Genomic DNA, 21616 nt, shown 5'->3' with positions numbered 1-21616 from the left:
TCAGTACAGAGGGGCAAAAGCAGAGTATGCCCAGACAGAAGAAGAGACTTCAGAGTTATCTCCAAACTCACCACCTCCTCCAGCAGTGGCATCGTGGTTAAGAACCGGTGTACTCTAATCTGGAGGAACCAGGTTTGATTCCCTGCTCTGTCGCTTGAGCTGTGGAGGCTTATCTGGGGAATTCAGATTAGCCTGTACACTCCCACACATGCCAGCTGGGTGACCTTGGGCTAGTCACAGTTCTTCGGAGCTCTCTCAGCCCCACCTACCTCACAGGGTGTTTGTTGTGAGGGAGGGGAGGGGAAGGCGTTTGTAAGCCCCTTTGAGTCTCCCATAGGAGAGAAAGGGGCGATATAAATACAACTCTTCTTCTTCTTCTCCCTGCACAAGTTGATAACTAATTAAAGCCCCCTTTGAACATTTGGGAGTCCAGCATCTAAGTTACTAGATCACCCTCCAGTCTCCAGGAATTTCCGAACTCCAAGTTTATAGGGATGAGCACCGATTCAGATCTCTACCTCCCAGGCCATCCATCCTCCGTAATATTTAGTTAGTACCAGGAAGAGATGTTTCCCTAAGTTAAAAAAAAATTAAAAAAATAACGCCCTGAACCCACACACCAAGGGTATACAACCTTTTACAATTTACAAGCCAAACTCCTGCAAAGCTTATAACAAGAGATAAACAAAGAAAGTGTGTAAGAGAATCCAGTTGCATGACTGAAACTGTACAACTTAATATTGCTGGTAAATCTTTTGCAACCGGCTCTGGCAAAGGACAAAAGTTTATTGGACCAACAAAAAATCTTATACTTGTTGAACAATGATGTTGATGATAAAACCAAGACAACAGCCAAATTTCTAAGTCTCGCTAGTGAGATGCATCTACAAATGTAGAGTAAAACTTCTATAGTACTGCAGCCAATTCTTAAGATCTGTTATGTTATATTTGTTTTGGTTTGGTCTATCTTTTATGCTGATATGCCAATAAAGGTTAACTTGACTTGACTTGAATGTTGCTGGTAGTTAGCACGTTGAGTAATAATCCACTATGTTTCCTCAGCCCAAACAACGATCACTGACAATATCTGATGAGGAAGTATGGTATACATGAGCTCTTGCAATATGCGATCAATATACACAGGAGCACCATTGGCTTTGTGTGCTGGCATAAATCTATGTATGGTTTGCGCTTGGCTTACGAACAGTGGCTCACCTCTGTAATTTGCTTTGCTTTATGGCATCCTTAAGAAGCCTTTGAAATTGGGAGTCAGCTGGGAAGGAAGGAATAGAATAAAAGGACAATCAACACCCAAAAGTCGGAAAAGAGAAGGAAAAAAGGAGGAGCAGAAAATTAGTCATGTGAAGCTGGGAGGGACAAGAAGTAAAAAATGAAACCTTTCGAGCAGAATACCGCACAAGTCTTACACCCAACCTGCTAAACACAATGATCTTGACCTAGCCTTGGGACTCCAGTCTGCTAGAAGGCTCCAATCAATAAACATTTCTGAGCAAACATCAAACACAGACTACTTTGAGGTTTTATACCTGCACTATTTGCCGATCTCTATCAGCACCATTGTGAAGAATATATTCCGCCTAACAGTGTATGGAACTTTCTTAAACTCTCATCTCATATGGCAGACTATTCATGTCCTTGGGACAAGGCAAAGGAATCAGGCCCTCTTCAAGCAAGGACCTCCGGAGGCCTGGCCTCACCTCACACGCATGCCTACAGCCCTTTGCCGCAGGGAGAAAGACACCAGTACACTTTACAGGGCTGTTGGACATGAGTGTTTCTAACAGGTATTTTGCTGCTACAGGCTAGCACAGCTGCCCGTCTGGAAGTACAAATTAATGTGTTTTCTGTTCATTATAAAGCTATGAAGAATCCTTTTCCATGAAGGCACAGCGTGGTGTAGTGGTTAAGAGCAGGTAGACTCTAATCTGGAGAACTGGATTTGATTCCCTACTCCTCCCCGTAAGCAACTGAGTCTTACCTGGTGAGCTGGATTTGTTTCCCCACTCTTACGTGCTGCTGGGTGACTTTGAGCCAATCACAGTTCTCTCAGAACTCTCTCAGCCCCACCTGCCTCACAAGGTGTCTGTTGTGGGGCGAGGAAGAGAAAGGAGTTTGTAAGCCTCCAGAGTCTCTTTACACGAGAGAAAAGTGGGGTCTAAGTCCAAACTCCTCCTCCTCTTCTTCTACTACTGCTATTACTACTAGTAGTAGTTGTTAATAAGGGACATTTTTTAGATCTCAGTTTACTGATTCTTCTTACTTCTATCTCATTAAAAATAAAGAGAAATCTTTTATGATTGCATAGCTTCTCTCTGTACACCACGACATTCCTCACCATAGGATGAAATAAGAAAAGATGCCTGCCACGTGTAGCCATAAACACTTCAAAATTCAGCAGTTCTCTTGAACTGGTTCTGAACACCACAAAAATTAGGTTGCAGGAATACCCTGGCATTTTGTTGAACTCACTCCTGAGGGGAGGCTTTTATGGTTCACAGAATTCTTCATCGAGTAGAAAGAAGAAATTCTTACATAGCAAGTTTGCTGACTGAAAACATTTGCGTTGCTGATGAGTTATTTATTCAGGCAACAGACAAGAACTATCATAAGTAAAATTACATCCGTCTAAGTTCATTGAAGCTGGTGGTCTTGGAACGGCATAACTCTGTTTAGGATTTACTAGTCAGTTGTTCATGAAGGAGGGCAAAGAAGAAGAGTTGGTTTTTATATCTCACTTTTCTCAACCTTTTAAGGAGTCTCAAGTATCTTACAATCACCTTCCCTCCCTACGACCAACACTGTGTGAGGTAGGTGGAACTGAGAGAGTTTGAAGAGAACTGTGACTGGCCCAAGGTCACCTGCACGCTTCATTTGTGGGGGTGGGATTTGCCATATTAGAGTCCATTGATCATATGGAGGAGTGGGGAAACTAACCTGGTTCACCAGATATCAGAGTCCGCCACTCATGTGGAGAAGTGGGGAAACAAATCCAGTTCACCAGATTAGAGTCTGCTGCTCTTAACCGCTACATCACACTGGAGTACTGGAGAAGTGTTTTCTAAGATAGTACCAGTTAATAAGATCCACTCAGGGAACCTGGGTGCAACGTATATGCTTAGTGCCATCTCGGAGGGGATTTCCCTCAGCAGCTGAGGAGAAGACTTGCTAGAGAAAGTGCAAAATAATTTCAGGAAAGATAGCAAAAAGGGTAACTCTGGAAAAACGCACCACTGTGCCATCTTTGAGGCAATTTTCTCAGTCGCCGCCGCTGCAGAAAGAACTCAAGAGGTGGACTATTTGGGGCAAAAAGTGTTGCTGTCTTTAACTTGCACTCTGCATTCAGTCCCTGAGGCGGGGTCTTCAGTAAAGCTCATGCCTGGGCTGGTGCATGACGCAACTGGGGAAGGCTACTTTGGACCCACCAAACTGAATTTCGAAAATAAGCTCTGAGTGTTGGCCTACAAGGGAATTCCTTGTAGGGACACAGTAAACATGTACTCAGATGCAGAGGTGGAGCTACCACGGGGCCATCTGGGGACAAACGCCCCAGGCAGCTGCCGTTCATGTCACGTGGGGGGTGGAAAAATCACTCCCCACACCCCTTCTCCTTCCCCCCTGGGCCTGGCCCTGCCATGCCAGGCTGCTTGTTCAGCCGGTGGAGTCGCCACTGACTGAACGAGCAGACTGGTGGGGCCGCCACAGGGCGTCCCTCGGCCCTGCCTTGTCAGGCTGCCTGGGACCACTGCTTGGTAAGTGGGGCGCGGGGGGATGCCTGGTGCAGGTTTTGCCCTGGGCGCCATTTTCCCTGCCTACGCCTCTGCTCAGACGCAAGCTGGACATGTCCAGTCGTGGCAAACCTTTGGCACTCCAGATGTTATGGACTACAATTCCCATCAGCCCCTCCCAATTGGCCATGCTTGCAGGGGCTGATGGGAATTGTAGTCCATAACATCTGGAGTGCCAAAGGTTCGCCACCACGGTGTTAAGCAATAACATTTACACTTTGCCATGTGTCGAATGCTGCCTAGATCTACTTGATGCACTAAACATGCCCATTTGCTTAGGTCAATTGGTTTTCACATCAAAGCTTTCTGGAGTGGACTGGGCAGCAACAGTAAGCCTTACTAACTTTAACTACTTGCCTGGTTGACTGGTCAGTCTATATGGGGCTTAACAGTGTTCCTTCTAATTAGAGACACCAGGTTGTATCATAATTGAAACATCCTGGACAGGGAACATAAACATCCTCCATTTAATTTAATCCCTTTCAAATAAACGGCTGCCGGATACCAAGATGCTATCCCAGGACATTCAATAAGAGCCAGGCTATATGGTTGACGTGATATAAGCAATCATGTTAAAGAAAGAGGAAATTATTAATTATCGAAGGTGAAGAGAACACTTCCGTGAGTATTCAGCTGAGACCAATGTCCAGGAAGTAGCCAATCAAATTTCATCAGGAGCACAAGATGGGACGCCCGTGCAAGATGGGACACGTCAAACAATAGCCAAGGATGATGACGTCTTGAGCAAGTCTTTGTGACTCAGTTATGAGAGACAGTAATTATTTGGGCTTGTTATTTTCCAAAAGGGCCCAAGCTAAGATCAGTTTTGTTAAACAAAAAACCTGTAGAAATGTACATTCAAAACTTCTTGGTTGTTTACAGCTGCCAATTCATTTTATTTTAGAGATGTTTATCCTACTTCATGAAGCACGGGTCTTTAATCTTGTGTCTTTAGGCACTTTCCGGATTTTAAAAACAGGAAGTGGGTTCCTGTATATGATGCCCTGACCTGGATGACCAAATCTCAATGATCTCAGGAGCTAATTCAAGGTCAGCCTTAGTTACTATTTGGATGCGTGACCACCAAGGAAGTCCAGGATTGCTATGCGGAGGCAGGAAATAACAAACCACCTCTGTTCATTTCTTTCCCTGAAAACTGTACAGGGTCACTTTTCTGCACAGCGCAAATAAAACATTCTGCAGATTTTAAAAGAAAAAACCCTTTATGGCTTTTTTTTTGTCTGCACAGCACGAACAGAAAAAAATTGCCATGGAAAGCGGATCTTTTTCCTGCCTCCCCTCTCCACTAGCTGACTGAAGCTTATCAGTTACATTCTGTTGCGCCCAGCATTTGTGCTGCAGAGATTTTGCGTCCCTCCGCCCCCATTGGCTGAAGCTTTCCCACAGAGGTTTCCTCGGCTAGCAGCTCATTTGCTTGCGATTTCACTATAAAAAGTACATTCATCAAGTTAGGTTTCCCTGGCAATCTCACACACGACATAGACGCAGGTGAAACGTTAGATGCTAAAACCAGTGGTGGGATCCAAAAATTGTAGTAACAGGTTCCCATGGTGGTAGGATTCAAACTGTGGCATAGCGCCAATGGGGCGGGGCAGGGCACGACAGGGGGGCGGGGCACGACGGGGGTGGGGCATTCCTGGGCGGGACTGTGGCAAGGACGCAGCCGCTGCGCCGGTCCTTGGGCAGGAAACAAATGCACGCAGGCGCAGGCTGCCACGCACGCCGGTGCACCTCCTGCTAGACTGCTTCATGTTCTGCGCGCTACTGCTGAGAGGAGGGGCGTAACTAAGGCAAAATCACCAATCAGTAACCCCCTCTCGGCACACACAAATAATTAGTAACCTACTCTCGGGAACCTGTGAGAACCTGCTGGATCCCACCTCTGGCTAAAACTATCAGACCACGACCACACAGCCCAGAAAACACACAACAACCACATGACATAATCTGCTTTTAATTTTGGATGACAGCAAAAATATGCTGATCCACAGTAATCCATTCCAATGTTAATTTTTAAGGGAACTAACCACTAGTTTATACGTTTCCTTTTCTTTCAGATAGAATATTCTCCCTAAAATATGTAGGGGGCGTTCACGTGACGACGGGAGAGACACTTCACTGTTGTTCCTTTGCATACCACCACAGTCACGTAAGACCCACATGGATGAGATCTTGCCACAAAATCAACTGTCCAAGGCATAGTTTCAATGGGTTGGATCCTATGACTCCCTTCCACTAAGTCCTCCTCCAACATGAAGAAGAGGAAGAGTCTGGATTTATATCCCACCTTTCTCTCCTGTAAGGAGACTCAAGGTGGCCTACAAACTCCTTTCTCTTCCTCTCCCCACAACAGACTCCTTGTGAAGTAGGTGGGGCTGAGAGAGTTCCAAAGGACTGGGGCTAGGCCACCTAGCAGGAATGTAGGAGTGCAGAAACACATCTGGTTCACCAGATAAGCCTCCGCCACATGGAAAAGCTTTTTTTCCTTGGAGGAAGCCGTTCTCCAACGGAAAGCCATTTTCCCACAGAGGAAGTCTTTTCTCCTATGAAGGAAGGCTGAGCAAAAGAGAGTCATAAGATTCAGCTTAATGGAGGGGAGTCATAGCATTGGATCCAGTCAAGTTTTCCACTCAGTCTTGCCCAGTTCCACTCCATAGTGCAGACCCTCTCCCATTTGACATTTGTACGTTCACATTATTCTCAGCACAGTTGTTTTAGATGGTCCAGAGGACACCTACCTTTTTTCACCAACGGAAAAAGCTGGAGGGAGGAATGGCATGCAAGGGAGGGCAGGGAGGGGGCCCAGCATCTGGACATGGCCCACCCACCCTAGCGAAGGGAGGGGGAGGGGAGGAAGGGGGAAGGGTGGCATGCAAGGGAAGGGGAGTGAGGGAGGGAAGGGAAAGAGGGACCCATCCACAGAGGGAGGGAGAGGTGCCATGCAAGGGAAGGGAAGTGAGAGAAGGAAGGGGAGGGAGTGAGGGGTGGCATGCAAGGAAGGGGAGGGAGGGGGATCCACAGCATCTGTACCCTTATCCCTGGATCTCTTCTGGCTCATTTGGATTATGGCTGCCATTCTTGGCACATAGAATGAGGTGACAAAACCAGAACTGAAATAGGTAGGGCTAGCTCACACACGCTTATACCTCTCTTGGTCTCTCAGTGTGTTCAGACTCCCAGACAGATGCTTCTGTTGTTCCCAGCGAAAAGCACTGTGCTGGACTTGAGATCATGTTATGGCTCACATGCATATCCGAGCCATCGGGCTAATGTTGTGATAAGCGATCAGCACTCATGTATGAACCAGACCTTAGAAAAAGCACAATGTAAATGACTCAGTAGGCAAAACACCGCACATTATCTCCATAATCCTCACAACAGCCCTGTATTATTTGCCTCCTGTTACAGACGGGGAGGCTGAAGCTCACAGACAGACGCTTGCCCAGGGCCCGAGAACTGACTTGCCAGGAATGCATTTCTAAGCGCAGTCACAGCCGCAAACCACAAGAGTATGAATGAGATGGGGATGTCAATCTCCAAGTGGATCCTTGAGGTTTGCCGGAATTGCAACCGATTTCCAGGCTACAGAGATCTATACCTGGGAGGAAATGGCAGTTTTGGAGGGTGGATTCTGCAACATTACACTCTGCCCTTCCCAAGGCTCCAGGGATTTCCAACCCACAGTTATTAACCCTACACTGAGATTTGCAGCGCAAAGTGGAACGTGGTTGTCAACCACACAGGCACCGGTTGGAGAGTTCCCGTGACACCGTGGTTGATGAACACAACTCCGTGTGCCATTTTGCAATTTGTTATTTCAAGGATCCTGTTGACATTCTCCAAGAGTTTACTTGCTGGACCTCTTCACTGTGCATAAATTATGCAAAAAGGTAGCCCTCCTGTAGTTTTTTTTCCCTCTCATCATTGGCGGGGAAAATGCGAGCGTTTATAAAATACGGGCAGCGGTGAAGAATGCTCTTAAGCCAACTTGAGAGTGACCAATGGACTACATCCCCCTGCCAGCATGATGGTGGCAGGGGATGATAGGAACTGTAGTCCACAGGTGTCACAATTCACGGCTGAAGCTTGACACCTATGTTAGTCCAGTGGGATGTTGTTATATTCTTAGGATCATACAGTTCCCATCATCAGCCCTGCCAGCAATTGGCCATGCTGGCAGGGGATGATGGGAATTGTGGGTCCATAACTATCTGTGGAGTGCCACAGTTGTTCACCTATGCTGTAGTCCAGTGGTGGTGAACCTTTGGCACTCCAGATGTTATGGACTACAATTCCCATCAGCCCCTACAATTGGCCATGCTGGCAGGGGCTGATGGGAATTATGATCCACTGGCTCTGAATACCAGAACCACTTTCCCCACCAATGTAGTCACTGTTTTCAGGGCAAGAGACATTTAGGGGTGGCTTCTCATTGCCTGTCTTTATGTAGCAACCTTGGACTTCCTTGGTGGTCTCCCATTCAATTACTAATCAGAACCAGCCCTGCCTCATTCTTCTGATATCTGAAGAAGATTGTGCTAGCCTGGGGCATCCAGGGCAGGGCATAAAATACTACTCACACACAGACATACACACACACAATGACTCACAGTGCAAGGAAGGAGGGTAAGCATAAGCCTGCTGCCCCCCTCTCTCCCCTGCCCCCCCGCTGCTGAGCTTAGCTTGATTTCTGATTCATAGGCATGGTGCTACCGTGTTTCCCCGAATATAAGACAGTGTCTTATATTAATTTTTGCTCCCAAAGATGCGCTATGTCTTATTTTCAGGAGATGTCTTATTTTTCTGTGTTCTGTTCGTCAGGCATGCTTCCAAACAAAAACTTTGCTATGTCTTACTTTCGGGGGATGCCTTATATTTCGCACTTCAGCAAAACCTCTACTATGTCTTATTTTTCGGGGATGTCTTATATTGGAAACAGGGTAATATGTGGAAGACAGTGTCTTATACTTGCTCCCAAAGACGCGCTATGTCTTATTTTCAGAGAGTCTTATTTTTTTCTGTAAGTTCTGTTCGCCAGGCATGCTCACAAACAAAAACTTTTGCTAAGTGTCTTACTGGGATGCCTTCTCTCTCTCTCTCTCAGCAAAACCTCTCTACTCTGTCTTATTTTTCGGGGATGTCTTATATTAGGGGAAACAGGGTAATATGTGGAAGACTCACACTTCACACACACAATAATATCATCATCACACACACACACACACATTATCCGAAATGCTGCTTTCAGATTGTTAATGGTCACTGGGAGGGGGCATGCACCCAGGCACTGTCTTTGCACATTTGCACTGTGCATACCCCTCGCTGATCATGCAGGGGTGCGGCCAGCAAACTCACGTCTGCTCTCCCTCCTTGTGCAGTGAGTTTGCACAGGGCTAGGCTTTCACCAGGAACAGGAACTTCAAGACTGACCTGAATGAATTTATCCCACTTGAATCCAGCTTAAGCCCTTTCTGCAAGCAACTGCATCCATAAAAATCAAAAATTAAAAACAGAAACAAAAACACATCTGACTACCCTAACATAATAAGGCTATTCATTTGTCACAAAGCTACGCTCTGTCCTCTAAACAATGGGTGTACAAGAGAAGCAACTCAGAATAAGAGATGACTTTTTAAGCAAGTATTTCTCTCTCATCCACATACCAGTAATCACCCAGAAGAAGCAATCTGGGTGCAGAAACTGAGTTCACGTGCTGGTTGTTCTCTTTTGGATCGAAGCCAGCGTGTCCATTTATCATATGTGTACGCTGCTTTTTCCTCCCCAGAAGATCAAAAGGAAGCTCACGGGTTTGCTATGAAGATTAAAGTAGAACGGGAGCATGTATACGATAAGATGGAATAAAAATGTGATTAATAATAATCAGGGGTGTACGGCCACATGTCCCCGGACACCACCCATTTGATCACATGGGGGGCACAAAACCGTGCCCCCACGTGATCAAGCTGCTGGGGGGCCCCCACCTATATCGGATGCCACGGCCAGGAGTGCCTGGTGGGCAGTTCCCCCCACCTCTATCGAAGGCCACCAGAAGAGGTGTGGCCACCGGAAGAGGTGGGGGGGCCAAGAGCAGCCAGCGCCAGGCTGAGAGCCAGCTGTCGGCAAAGTCTTGTTTTTACACTACGCAGTGGTGTAGGAGGTTAAGAGCTCGTGTATCTAATCTGGAGGAACCGGGTTTGATTCTTCGCTCTGCCGCCTGAGCTGTGGAGGCTTATCTGGGGGATTCAGATTAGCCTGCGCACTCCCACACATGCCAGCTGGGTGACCTTGGGCTAGTCACAGCTTCTCGGAGCTCTCTCAGCCCCATCTACCTCACAGGGTGTTTGTTGTGAGGGGGAAGGGCAAGGAGATTGTAAGCCCCTTTGAGTCTCCTGCAGGAGAGAAAGGGGGGATATAAATCCAAACTCTTCTTCTTCTTCTTCTTTACACGTGCCCCCTCTATCGGGGGGGGGGGCAAAAACAAGATGTTGGCCCTTGGCGCCGTTTCATCCTGGTATGCCTCTGATAATAATATTGAAAAGGAGGAAGAAATCCTATTTCCATCCTCATTTGTCTACTGCATTTCAACCTTGTTCAGGCCAGGTTTTGGTAACTGCATTTCCGTCCTTACTGGCAAGTCAGCAACACACACACACACACCACACCCCTCTAGTTTTCACATTGTCAGTTCCTTGCTCTCACACAGAATTACTTCATAGCGTAGAAAACAACAGCCTATGACTCTAGATTCTAGTGGCTCAGTAGGGAATCAAATACGACTCTCTGAAAACAAAAAAAGATGTCTCAGTAGGCTGTGGTGGCCACTCACCGGTGGATGGGCCCCTCGCCAGGGTATGTGCCCCAGGGAGGGTATTTCCGCGAAATTGAGCTCTGCCCCCTCTTCCTTTCAACCCTGCCCCCCCCTTTGGATTGGGCTGTTAAATACAATTATAAAGGTGAACAGTTGATGATCTTGTATATATCCTAGCGAGATATGGTACGTGCCACAATAATACAGAAGCTGCAGCAGCCAGTGTTTGGACTCAGAAAACTTTGCGGATTATTAATCAACATGCCAATGATTAATAATATCAAGTTGTACCTTTTCAGCCACACAAATAATATCAAGTTGTACCTTTTCAGCCACCTTTTCAGCTATGTACCTTTTAAACCATGCCCAGTTATACAGACTCTTTGTTGACCTCTCGCTCTGAATTTTGACATAGTTTGGCTTTTTTTAAAATTGTCAAAGGTTTCAGACCCCTGACTTAGGGAACTAGAATAGTCCTGAAACAGCCCATTAAGGCACTGTGCATAACAATACCCACGGGAACTTTTAAAGAGTCCAGCAGGCAGTTTCCACTTGTGATCTACAAAAGCACTTCAATTGTGTCGATAAATGAAATGAAATTGGCTTTGGCGAGCACACAGGACAGCGATTATGAAAGACTGCAGTTTTCCTGTACCTGTCCTTTATGATCTGCTTGCATATTATTTAACTGCTGTGCACTTATTGAGCAACACAGTTGCACTAATGGCACTGTGCACACTCTAACAACCCATTATCAAGACACCGCAGTGGGAAAAAATAATTGATATATATACTGCCTGCCGTCAATGCCTCGGAAATGGAGAAAGGTAAATACCCCGCCATAGTCAGGAATGAGTGCCGAGCCACGGCAAACTTTTTAATCACAGGTTAATACAATGACTAACACTAATACAAGATAATTGCCCTTCTAGAATATGAGAGGTTTTGAAGTTCAAAACAAAGGGTAACTTTTAAAGATTGGATTCGCGGTCTAATGATGGAGATCATTTTTACATAAAAAGGAGCTCTCTTTTTAGCCTCTCCCCCCTTAATGTAGACTGAAATGTGTGTACTGGAAAAGTACACAGTGTGGTATGAGGTACAGAATTCCTCTTCCCAAGAATCTCAACTTCCATGTAAAAAATGAGCAAGTTTCTAGCCTTTATGGCTAGATACACTTGGAAATGTGTGATCTATAGCAGTTGAGCCCCCAGGTCTGGATAACCTAGGCTAGCTTGATCTCATCAGATTTCAGAGGCTAAGTAGGGTCAGATCTGATCAGTATTTGGATTGGAGACACCATCACCCAAGGAAGTCCAGGGGACCCGTGCCAAAATAGGCAGTGGCAAAGCACCTCTGAACATCTCTTGCCTTGAAGATCTTATGGAGTCACCATAAGTCAGCTGCAACTTGACAACAAAAAAATGCATTTTGAAACTCACAAGCCAAGAGGACACGTGAATAAGAGTAGGGATGGGCATGAAGAAGAAGAAGAAGAAGAAGAAGAAGAAGAAGAAGAAGAAGAAGAAGAAGAAGAAGAAGAAGAAGAAGAAGAAGAAGAAGAAGAAGAAGAAGAAGAAGAAGAAGAAGAAGAAGAAGAAGAAGAAGAAGAAGAAGAGTTGGATTTATATGCCCACCTTTTCTCTGCTGTAAGGAGACTCAAAGGGGCTTACAAACTCCTTTCCCCTCCCCCCTCACAACAAACACCCTGTGAGGTAGGTGGGGCTGAGAGAGCTCAGAAGAACTGTGACTAGCCCAAGGTCACCCAACTGTGACTATCAGCCCCTGCCAGCATTATGCCAGAGTTAAACAATATGTAAAGTGTACCATAGAATATCACAGAAACTTTTATGAAGTTCTCTTGATCTCCTCCATAAATGATAAGAACATTAACCATGATGTCAACATTGGCAGTTGCTATTGAGGGGACACAATAGGAAAGCATGACATGTGGATACCATTACAGCCCCCTCATCGAACACACAACGTGTAATTTGGGTCTCAAATCTTTGGGTTTCAAATAGGACACTTGCAATTTCAACAACTTTTTTTGCCATCAGATCAGAGTGATGGTGACCTCGTAGGGTTTTCAGGGCAAGAGATATTCAGAGGTGGTGTGCCGATGGCCTGCTTCCGCGTCACAGCCCTGGTATGGTCACTCATCCAAATACTAGTTAGGGGCAGGGCTGAGAGTGTGTGACTGGCCCAAGGTCACCCAGCAAGTCTCCATGGCATGAGTGGGGATTCGGAACCAGGGTTTCCCAGATCCTAGTTCAATACTATAACCACTCTACCGTACACGCTCTCTCTCAAAAACACAAGCTTGTTTGGGGAGGCTTGGTGAATCTTCTCATGTCTCTAGCCAACGGGATTTTTTCTCCTCCGTGGAAGTTCTCTTCACTGTGCTGCCTTAACTCTGCCTGTCGCTGGCTCACTCACACAGCTCTCAGAACATACCGTGTTTCCCCGAATATAAGACAGTGTCTTATATTGTACAGAAATCCACGATACAGAAATCCACACAAAGAATATCATCAGCTTGTAGCATTATTACGGTCACCCTCATATGCAGTGTCTTATATTAATTTTTGCTCCCAAAGATGCGCTATGTCTTATTTTCAGGGGATGTCTTATATTTCTGTATTCTGTTCGTCAGGCATGCTTCCAAACAAAACCTTTGCTACGTCTTACTTTTGGGGGATGCCTTATATTTCGCACTTCAGCAAAACCTCTACTACGTCTTATTTTCCGGGGATGTCTTATATTTGGGGAAACAGGGTACCACTAGGGTCGAATCCCCACTACCGTCTTAGCCAGGTTTCAGAACACAAACGACCTCAAACCTGGTTAGTTTGTGTTCTGAAACCTGGCTAAGACGGTAGTGGGGATTCGACCGGGGAGGTCGTCCCTCAAACCTGGTTAGTTTGTGTTCTGAAACCTGGCTAAGACGGTAGTGGGGATTCGACCTAGGTTTATTTATTTTACCACATTTCTACCCCTGCCTTTCTGCCCTAACAAGGGCCACCAAAGCAGCTAACAAATTAAAAGCACACGTCATAAAATCCCATCTTCTAAAAGCCATTAAAACCAACCCAAACACATCATTAAAACAATTAAAACCAGAGATAAAATGCACACACAACATAAACGCCGCTATTAAAGCATTCGGCACAGGGTTCACCAAACTCCTGCTGGCGGAAGGTGGTAACAGGAGGGGGCAGAGGAGTCTCCCTGGGGAGAGATAGTGAGCCACCAAGGATCGGTGCCCGATATCTCTACTCTTCAGGAGAACTGCAGACACAGACATGTTCTTGGCTGCACCCAAAGTGCTTACTAAGGGCAGAAAGCATTAATTAAATCTTAATTCATATAGTGACTGAGACAGGATTAATTACAGCCATTTAGAGGGAGTGGATAGGATTTTGAAGAACTCGCCTTCTGGTGTTTTGCACCGACTGCCTTCTCTTGCACTAGTTAGCTATCTTTCAATAACTTGCACAGTTGCTTCCATTTCGTTCTGACGTATAGCCCCAGCAGCTACCTGAAGGAATTTTATCTCGTAGTCAACCAGTAGACGATGATTTAAAAGCAAGAAGCCGTCAACACTCAGGGTGGAGGGAAAATTCTATCCAGTCTCATCTGAAGAAACTAAGGCTCATTCCGCACATGCAGAATAATGCACTTTCAAACTGCTTTCAGTGCTCTTTGAAGCTGTGCGGAATAGCAAAATCCACTTGCAAACAGTTGTGAAAGTGGTTTGAAAACGCATTATTTTGCATGTGCGGAAGGGGCCTAAGTGACTTCCCATCCATTCCCCAGCCTCTGTTGCAATAAAGGTGGGATTTTCTGTCCATCTACCTCCTTAGCCCTGACCTGGATGCCCCAGGCTAGCCCATCATCAGATCTCATCAGATCTTGGAAGCTAAGCAGGGTTGAACCTGGTTAGCACTTGGATGGGAGACCTCCGAGGAAGTCCAGGGTCGCTATGCAGAGGTAGGCAATGGCAAACCATCTCTGTGTCCAAGCCTGCCCTGCAGTCTTGCCATGTCTCTCGGAAAATGTTGGCATCTGATAAATCCTGCTTGGCGCCCTTTGCTGTGTTTTCCCCCAGTTTTCTTTCTGCACCTGGGGATGTGCGTTATCTCATCCTCTGATGCTGGAGATCGCTGTGTCCAGCACCAGTTTCGCTTTTGGCTGGAGGAACCAGGGAGGGGGGGGGCGGGCATTCGCTCAGCCTTATATTTACTGCTATGTGTTTCGAATATCAGTTCTGGCACTAGCCAGTTGTGAGATCTGCCGTAACTTCTCGATCAATAAACTCAGATTTCGTTAACCTTCAAGTCTGCTTTATTTGGAGAGAGGGTGGAAACACTCTGAACTTCTCTGCCCGACAGCCCTATTGGTTGGTTAGTGGCCCTGCTCATTTTAATAGTAGGTATACAATCTGTTTAAATTGCGGGACTCACTCCCTTTGTTAGGGGTGCAGCTTTGGGTATTTTTGCATCCAGTTCTGTTTCTGAAAAAAAGAGGCTGTGGGGTGATCAAATGGCCTTTTGGGAGGATTCAGCTGGTTTGCCAGCTGTGGGTTTTCCTGGAAAGGATGGATCTGGGCACAGTTGCACATATCTCAGTTACATCTAGAGTAGACCCTGTGGGACTGAGAAGTGTCTAGCAACTGAAATTGCTGAACAATACAATGGTGAGAATTCTAGCAGAATCCGCCATGAAGAACAAGAAGAAGAGGAGTTTGGATTTACATCCCATCTTGGATTTATATCCCACCATTGGATTTATATCCCACCTTTGGATTTGCATCCCATCTTGGATTTATATCCCACCTTTGGATTTATATCCCTTCTCTCCTGAAAGGTCCCAAGGTCACCCAGCAGAAATGTAGGAGTGCGGAAACACATCTGATTCACCAGATAAGCCTCCGCCACTCAGGTGGAGAAGTGGGGAGCCAAACCCAGTTCTCCAGATTATAATGCCAGTCTTGGGCCAACTTCGCTTCTTCTGACCCTTATTTTATTGTCCCAAAGCTTTGCTGTTTTATGTATTTGTTGCTGGATGCTGCTGCTCTCTTACATTTTTTTTGTTTCTGGGGTGATCATCTTCTCTTTTCATAGTTTGCAAAGCATTTTGAGTTATGTTTATTTTGTGGAGATGTTGGAAATATATATTTTGTTCTTATTCATTTGTTTACATCCCATGTTTTCTCCCAAATAGGGTCCCCCACTGGCTCATGATGTTCCTCTTTCCTCCTCCATTTTGTCTTAACAACAATGTGTGAGGTAGGTTAGACAGAGAGAGTGTCTGGCTCAAGGTAGCTCAACTAGTTTCCATGGCAAAGTGGCGGTTTTAACCTGGCTCTCTTAGATTCTGGTTTTTGCAAGTGTAACACACCCTCACTAGACATTGGGTTGGATCCACCCAGCTATTCTACTGGTCAAAAAGGAAGGGAGGGTCCTCTTTGTGGGCGGGTTTAAAATGTCATAAAATCACACCAGATTAGAATCTGCCACTCATGTGGAGGAATGGGGAATCAAACCCGGTTCTCCAGATTAGAGTCCACTGCTGAGAATGATGAGAATTATGGGAACTGCATACGCAAAAACCATGTGGCTCTTAACCACTATATCAACTGGCTAAGAACTCTTTGTACCTCATGTTCATTTGACGCCAGAAAAGAATGTTTGTCCAGAGACAGGGCTGCCTCCCAGCCCCAGTCAGTCTGTTCCACCTCTCTCTTTGTCACAGTTGCCCACTCGGGGACCCTGGAGCACCCTACAACCGGCAGCCCTGCTCTTGGACTTACCAGCAGGAGTAGGGTCCTTCAGGAAGCCAGGAGCAGGGAGAACCTGCATAGAAATGGCAGCAAGAGCAAACCTCAGCAGTTCTGGGGGAAAGGGTGGAGATGCCACAGCCTTGGCCAAGTTGCAATCAGCAGCCCACTGCAGCCTTAGAGAATGGGGTGGGGATGGCACAACCCCAACCGGGCTGCAATCAAGCAGGGCCAGGAAAGCTGAAGAGCCAGTTTCAGACTGACAGGGCATGACAGACAGCTCACCAGCTGACACGAGGCTGGAGCAGGAGCCTCCTGAGAGGATTAAAAGTGAGTCAGGGGAAGAGTGAGGCTGGTTGGTGTGAAGCAGAGGCTCAAGCTTGCGGGAGTGCTATTAAGTGCCTGATTAAAGTAAAGAACTTACGAACAGAAGCCAGAGTCACTTCTTGTTTGATCCAAAAGGAAAGTCGAGCTCCTATGAGGCCAAGGTGGCCAACATTGCAGGGGTAGCAGGCAGAGGGGGCACTCACTATGTTCTACCTCTAAATACTTCCAACAGGATATTGTCATCAAACTACGGAAGGCTGTGTTGTTGTTGTTTTGTATTCTATATGTCTATTTGTTTCAGGACCTATAACCATTAGGACTGCAAAATGTAAATCTACCACATTACCACTCGCTAGCTACACCTTGGTTAAAGTGTTCATCTATCAAGACTTCTTCCACAACAATCAAAATACACACTGAAAATGTAAACCTAAAAACCATCCAATGGGCTGAGCCAGTCACCGTTTCTGCTGGTAAAAGAGGAAGGAGTGGTCACGTTTGGCCACTCACGAAGTCTATGGCCCCTTCCGCACCTGCAAAATAATGCACTTTCAATTTTTCTGTGCGGAATAGCAAAATCCACTTGCAAACTATTGCATGAGTGGAAGGGGCTTATGCTGAGAATCATGGAAATTGCAGATACAAGAACCACGGGGTTGTAGCAAACAGGGAAACTGACTAAGGCTGACTAACAACGCTTGCCAGTGTGGTGTAGTGGTTAAGAGCAGGTGCTCTCTAATCTGGAGAACCGGGTTTGATTCCCCGCTCTGCCACTTGAGCTGTGGAGGCTTATCTGGTGAACTATATCAGCTTGTGCACTGCAACACATGCCAGCTGGGTGACCTTGGGCTAGTCACAATTCTTTGGAGCTCTCTCAGCCCCACGTACCTCACAGGGTGTTTGCTGTGCGGGGGGAAGGGAAAGGAGTTTGTAAGCCCCTTTGAGTCTCCTTACAGCTGAGAAAGGGGGAATGTAAATCCAACTCTTCTTCTTTGCTGGCTCCCATCCAGTATCAAAGTTTGCATCTTCAGAATCACTTAAATGCACATAATTCCATCTCACCCTTTTAACTGGCCTATCGGGTGTGTGGCGACCATGTGGCGAAAAGTGTTTCCTGCCCACTTTGTCAGTATGCATCCGCATATGACAGGAGTTTCTCAACTGCACCGGCCACTGCAAACCGACCGGCAGCAGTTGGTTATCTGAAATATAGTGGCGTGACCTTGTTTGTGTTCGCCGACTCCCTCCCACCATGCTTCAGTCATTGTGTGGTTGTACTGGACTGTGCGCTACTCCACCCATCTGGGTAGACTGTCCTGTAATTGTTTATGCAATCCCTGATCCTTGAGATGAAAGACATAGCGAATCAAGAGCCAAGTATTACCCAAAGATGCTGCGCAGCGATTTTTCAGCTCTGGTTAACCCTTTGCTTGAATATGCAAACCAGAAATCAAAACAAAGTGGCTCTTAGCTCAAAAGAGAAATAGCTTCGGGAAACACAGCGCGGCAGCCAAGCAGGGTGCTTTTTGGCACGTTAGGAACTTTGCTTAATCGGAAGTTTTCTTATGCATTCAATAAACTTTGCCCAATATGAAAAGAAGTGTTAGATAGATGCCAGTAGTATTGCTAGCTAGGCAGAGGTGGGATCCAGCAGGTTCTCACAGGTTCCCGAGAGTAGGTTACTAATTATTTGTGTGTGCCGAGAGGGGGTTACTAATTGGTAATTTTGCCACGTGATTTTTGCCTTAGTTACGCCCTCCTCTCAGCAGTAGCGTGCAGAACTTGAAGCAGTCTAGCAGGAGGTGCAATGGCGTGCGTGGCAGCCTGCGTGCATTCGTTTCCCGCCCAAGGATCGGCGCAGCAGCTGTGTCCTTGCCACAGCCCTACCCAGGAATGCCCCACCCCCAGAATGCCCCGCCCACCCCCATCATGCCCCGCCCAGCCCCATTGGCGCTACGCCACAGTTTGAATCCCACCACCATGGGAACCTGTTACTAAAATTTTTGGATCCCACCACTGTCTAGGGAAGTAATCCCCACATGGTGCACATGAGTAGCATTGCGCCCAGAAATTTGTTTGCTAGGACCCACCTTCTTTTTGCCCTCTGCAAAGAGCCAGCCTGCCCTCTACTTTATTGGATCAGAAGGTACTTTAAAAAAAACCCCAGAAGGCATCATCTTTGTGTCTGCAGAGAGTGCCCATTTGAAATCAGCTGGCTCTCTATCACAGAAGGATGCTTGGCCTGAAACCTCCTCTCACGGCAGGCATTTTGTAGGGATGCCCCCTACCCATTCTCAAAATTCCCAAAGTACCCACTGGCTCAACAAGTTGAGGCTTGCCGTCCTTGAGAGGTGTTTTATGAGCTCCAGAAATGTCTGATGTCATACAATTGCACAGGCTAATCTGATCTTTTTAGAGCTTGGAAGCTAAGCACGGTTGGTACTTGGATGGCCGACCACAGAGGTGGGATCCAGCAGGTTCTCACAGGTTCCCGAGAGTAGGTTACTAATTATTTGTGTGTGCCAAGAGGGGGTTACTAATTGGTGAGTTTGCCACGTGATTTTTGCCTTAGTCATGCCCCTCCTCTCAGCAGTAGCGCACAGAACTTGAAGCAGTCTAGCAAGAGGTGCACCGGCGTGCGTGGCAGCCTGCGCCTGCGTGCATTTGTTTCCCGCCCAAGGACCAGCGCAGCGGCTGCATCCTTGCCACAGCCCCGCCCAGGAATGCCTCGTCCCCAGAACGCCCGGCCACGCCCCCGTCGTGCCCCGCCCAGCCCCATTGGCGCTACGCCACAGCTTGAATCCCACCACTATGGGAACCTGTTACTAAAATTGTTGGATCCCACCACTGGCTGACCACCAAAGAAGGCTGGGGCAAACCGCCTCTGCTCATCTCTTACCTTGAAAGCCCCATCAGGTACAACAGGTACAACATCAGGTACAACATCACAGGAAGACCATGAGTCAGTTGCAATCCGACGGCAAACTTTATTTTTAAAACAGTAAACCCTTCTTTTCAGCTAACACCAAATGTTTTCTTTTTTAAAAAAACTAACAAGTGAATCCCAAGAACACTTTCTTTGGAGTAAGCCTCAGCAAGTAGCCCTGATTAGGATTCTGAGTAGACATTTTTAGGATTGCTTCTTAATATACCTAAGAATTGCCCTTGTAAAAGTGCTCAATGAAGTACCGGCAACTACTTCAGAACATCTTCAAGAAAAAAACAAACTAACCCAAATGTGTTTATGCAGTCTTGGACCAGTATATATATTTAAAAGAATAATGCAATCAATAAATATATTTATTTATTTACATGATCATTCTCTCTCAAGGGGACATACTAACATGAATTATGCAGAATAAAACAACAAGCAGCAACAATTAAAAGATCTAAGCATAAGAAACCCTAGAGGAATTTTAGCACTTCATATGGAATATTGGGGACTTCTTCTCACAAGAAATTAACTAAAACAAGGGCCAATTGGCCATGCTGGCAGGGGCTGATGGGGTTTGTAGTCCATGAACATCTGGAGAGCCGCAGGTTGCAGACCCCTGAACTAAAAGATCATTTGGGCAATTAAGGTGACAAGAATGGCCGAAGTATCAAAACAGCAATGGAAGTATTAGATTATTCTTAACATCTGCATAAAATTGGGAGTGCAATAATATATGAGCGATTGTCTATATCTCGTTACTAGTACATGGGCATAAATAAGCATGTTTCCAAGGGCCATTTTTGAAACCTCCCTATTAATAGGGCTGCTGGGAATGCAATGAATGCATTAAAGCATCAACAAGTGAAGAAACAATGTAAAACCAACGCGCCACCTTTTTATTGCTTGCTCTGAGAACCAAACAGCACATATCATCATGTCACTTTTCATTCCAGAATAATAGTGCCACCTACTGGAGGAATCCAAATGTCTCATTTCCTTTCTGCATGAAGATTGGAAGCTCTCCCCCCTACTCACGGCTCTGCATTTTTCATATTTGATTTTACCATATTTGTGTTCCAGTCTTCACACAAGGATGTATAAACAGGGTTAACCCGTTCCTTTATTTTCAACTCCCTTTGGTGAAGATCATCTACAACCTTCGTGGCTTATCAAAAACTTTAATCCAGACATCCCTGGTCATCCCACCTTTGGGTTGTTCCCTCCTAACCAGAGGGTGTTTATTTTTGAAGCCAAAGACTGTCCCCTCCACTATTCCCTCCGGAGCACTGGGCATCCCTCCCCTCACTCACGTAGGAATGGATGGACTTCCTGCTCCCTGAAACAGGAAACAGGTTTGCTCAATGATCCGGATAAAGTTGCTTCGGTGAACTTTGGGCCCAGAGATCTTTGTAGGGGCAGGGGGCACCTACTGAAAGAGGAGGCAAGTAGAAAGAATCGATACCTCTCTAGCAGAGGGTTCATCAAATAATCCAGAATTTTTTTCCAGCTCAGAAGAGGAGAGGCGTTTTAGTGGCAAGGGGCTATTTCAGTCAGGGCTGAGGCTCCCTGGCAGAGCATTTGTTTGACATTCAGAAAGCCCTCAGGATGGGCAGCCAAAATGGCGAGATAATAGGTGATGTGAAAGAGCTTCATCTGAGACCCTGGAGAGTGGTGGCCAGTCCGAGTAGACAATACTGCTCTTGACAGTCCAAAGGTCTGGCCCCTCTCCCCCTTCCTCCCCTTCCCCCAAGGTGGGTGGATCACAACCAGATGATAGGTCCCCCTCTCCCCCTCCCTCCCCTTCCCCCCAGGGTGGGTGGATCACAACCAGATGATAGGTCCCCCTCTCCCCCTCCCTCCCCTTCCCCCCAGGGTGGGTGGGCCACAACCAGATGATAGGTCCCCCTCTCCCCCTTCCTCCCCTTCCCCCCAGGGTG

General features: G+C 46.5%; 1 protein-coding gene across 4 annotated transcripts in view; it reads right to left on the bottom strand.

Moving 5' to 3' along the window:
- LOC125441092 (cytochrome c oxidase assembly factor 1 homolog) overlaps positions 1-21616 on the bottom strand; it is a 103710-nt gene that overhangs the window by 53137 nt on the left and 28957 nt on the right. Inside the window, exons 2-3 of one of the 4 annotated variants that reach the window (XM_048511412.1) lie at positions 9491-9639; positions 6974-7136 (exon numbers count right to left, since the gene is read on the bottom strand). The exons of 2 other annotated variants lie outside the window; for them this stretch is intronic. The gene's annotated coding sequence lies outside the window, so the exon portion shown is untranslated. The remainder of the gene's footprint in view (positions 1-6973; positions 7137-9490; positions 9640-21616) is intronic. One more of the 4 variants, XM_048511413.1, reaches the window with a different exon arrangement.

Source organism: Sphaerodactylus townsendi, linkage group LG11 (assembly GCF_021028975.2).
Source record: "Sphaerodactylus townsendi isolate TG3544 linkage group LG11, MPM_Stown_v2.3, whole genome shotgun sequence".
Taxonomy (NCBI): domain Eukaryota; kingdom Metazoa; phylum Chordata; class Lepidosauria; order Squamata; family Sphaerodactylidae; genus Sphaerodactylus; species Sphaerodactylus townsendi.
Note: the sequence above shows the minus strand (reverse complement) of the source record. Positions and strands in the feature narration are given on the sequence as shown.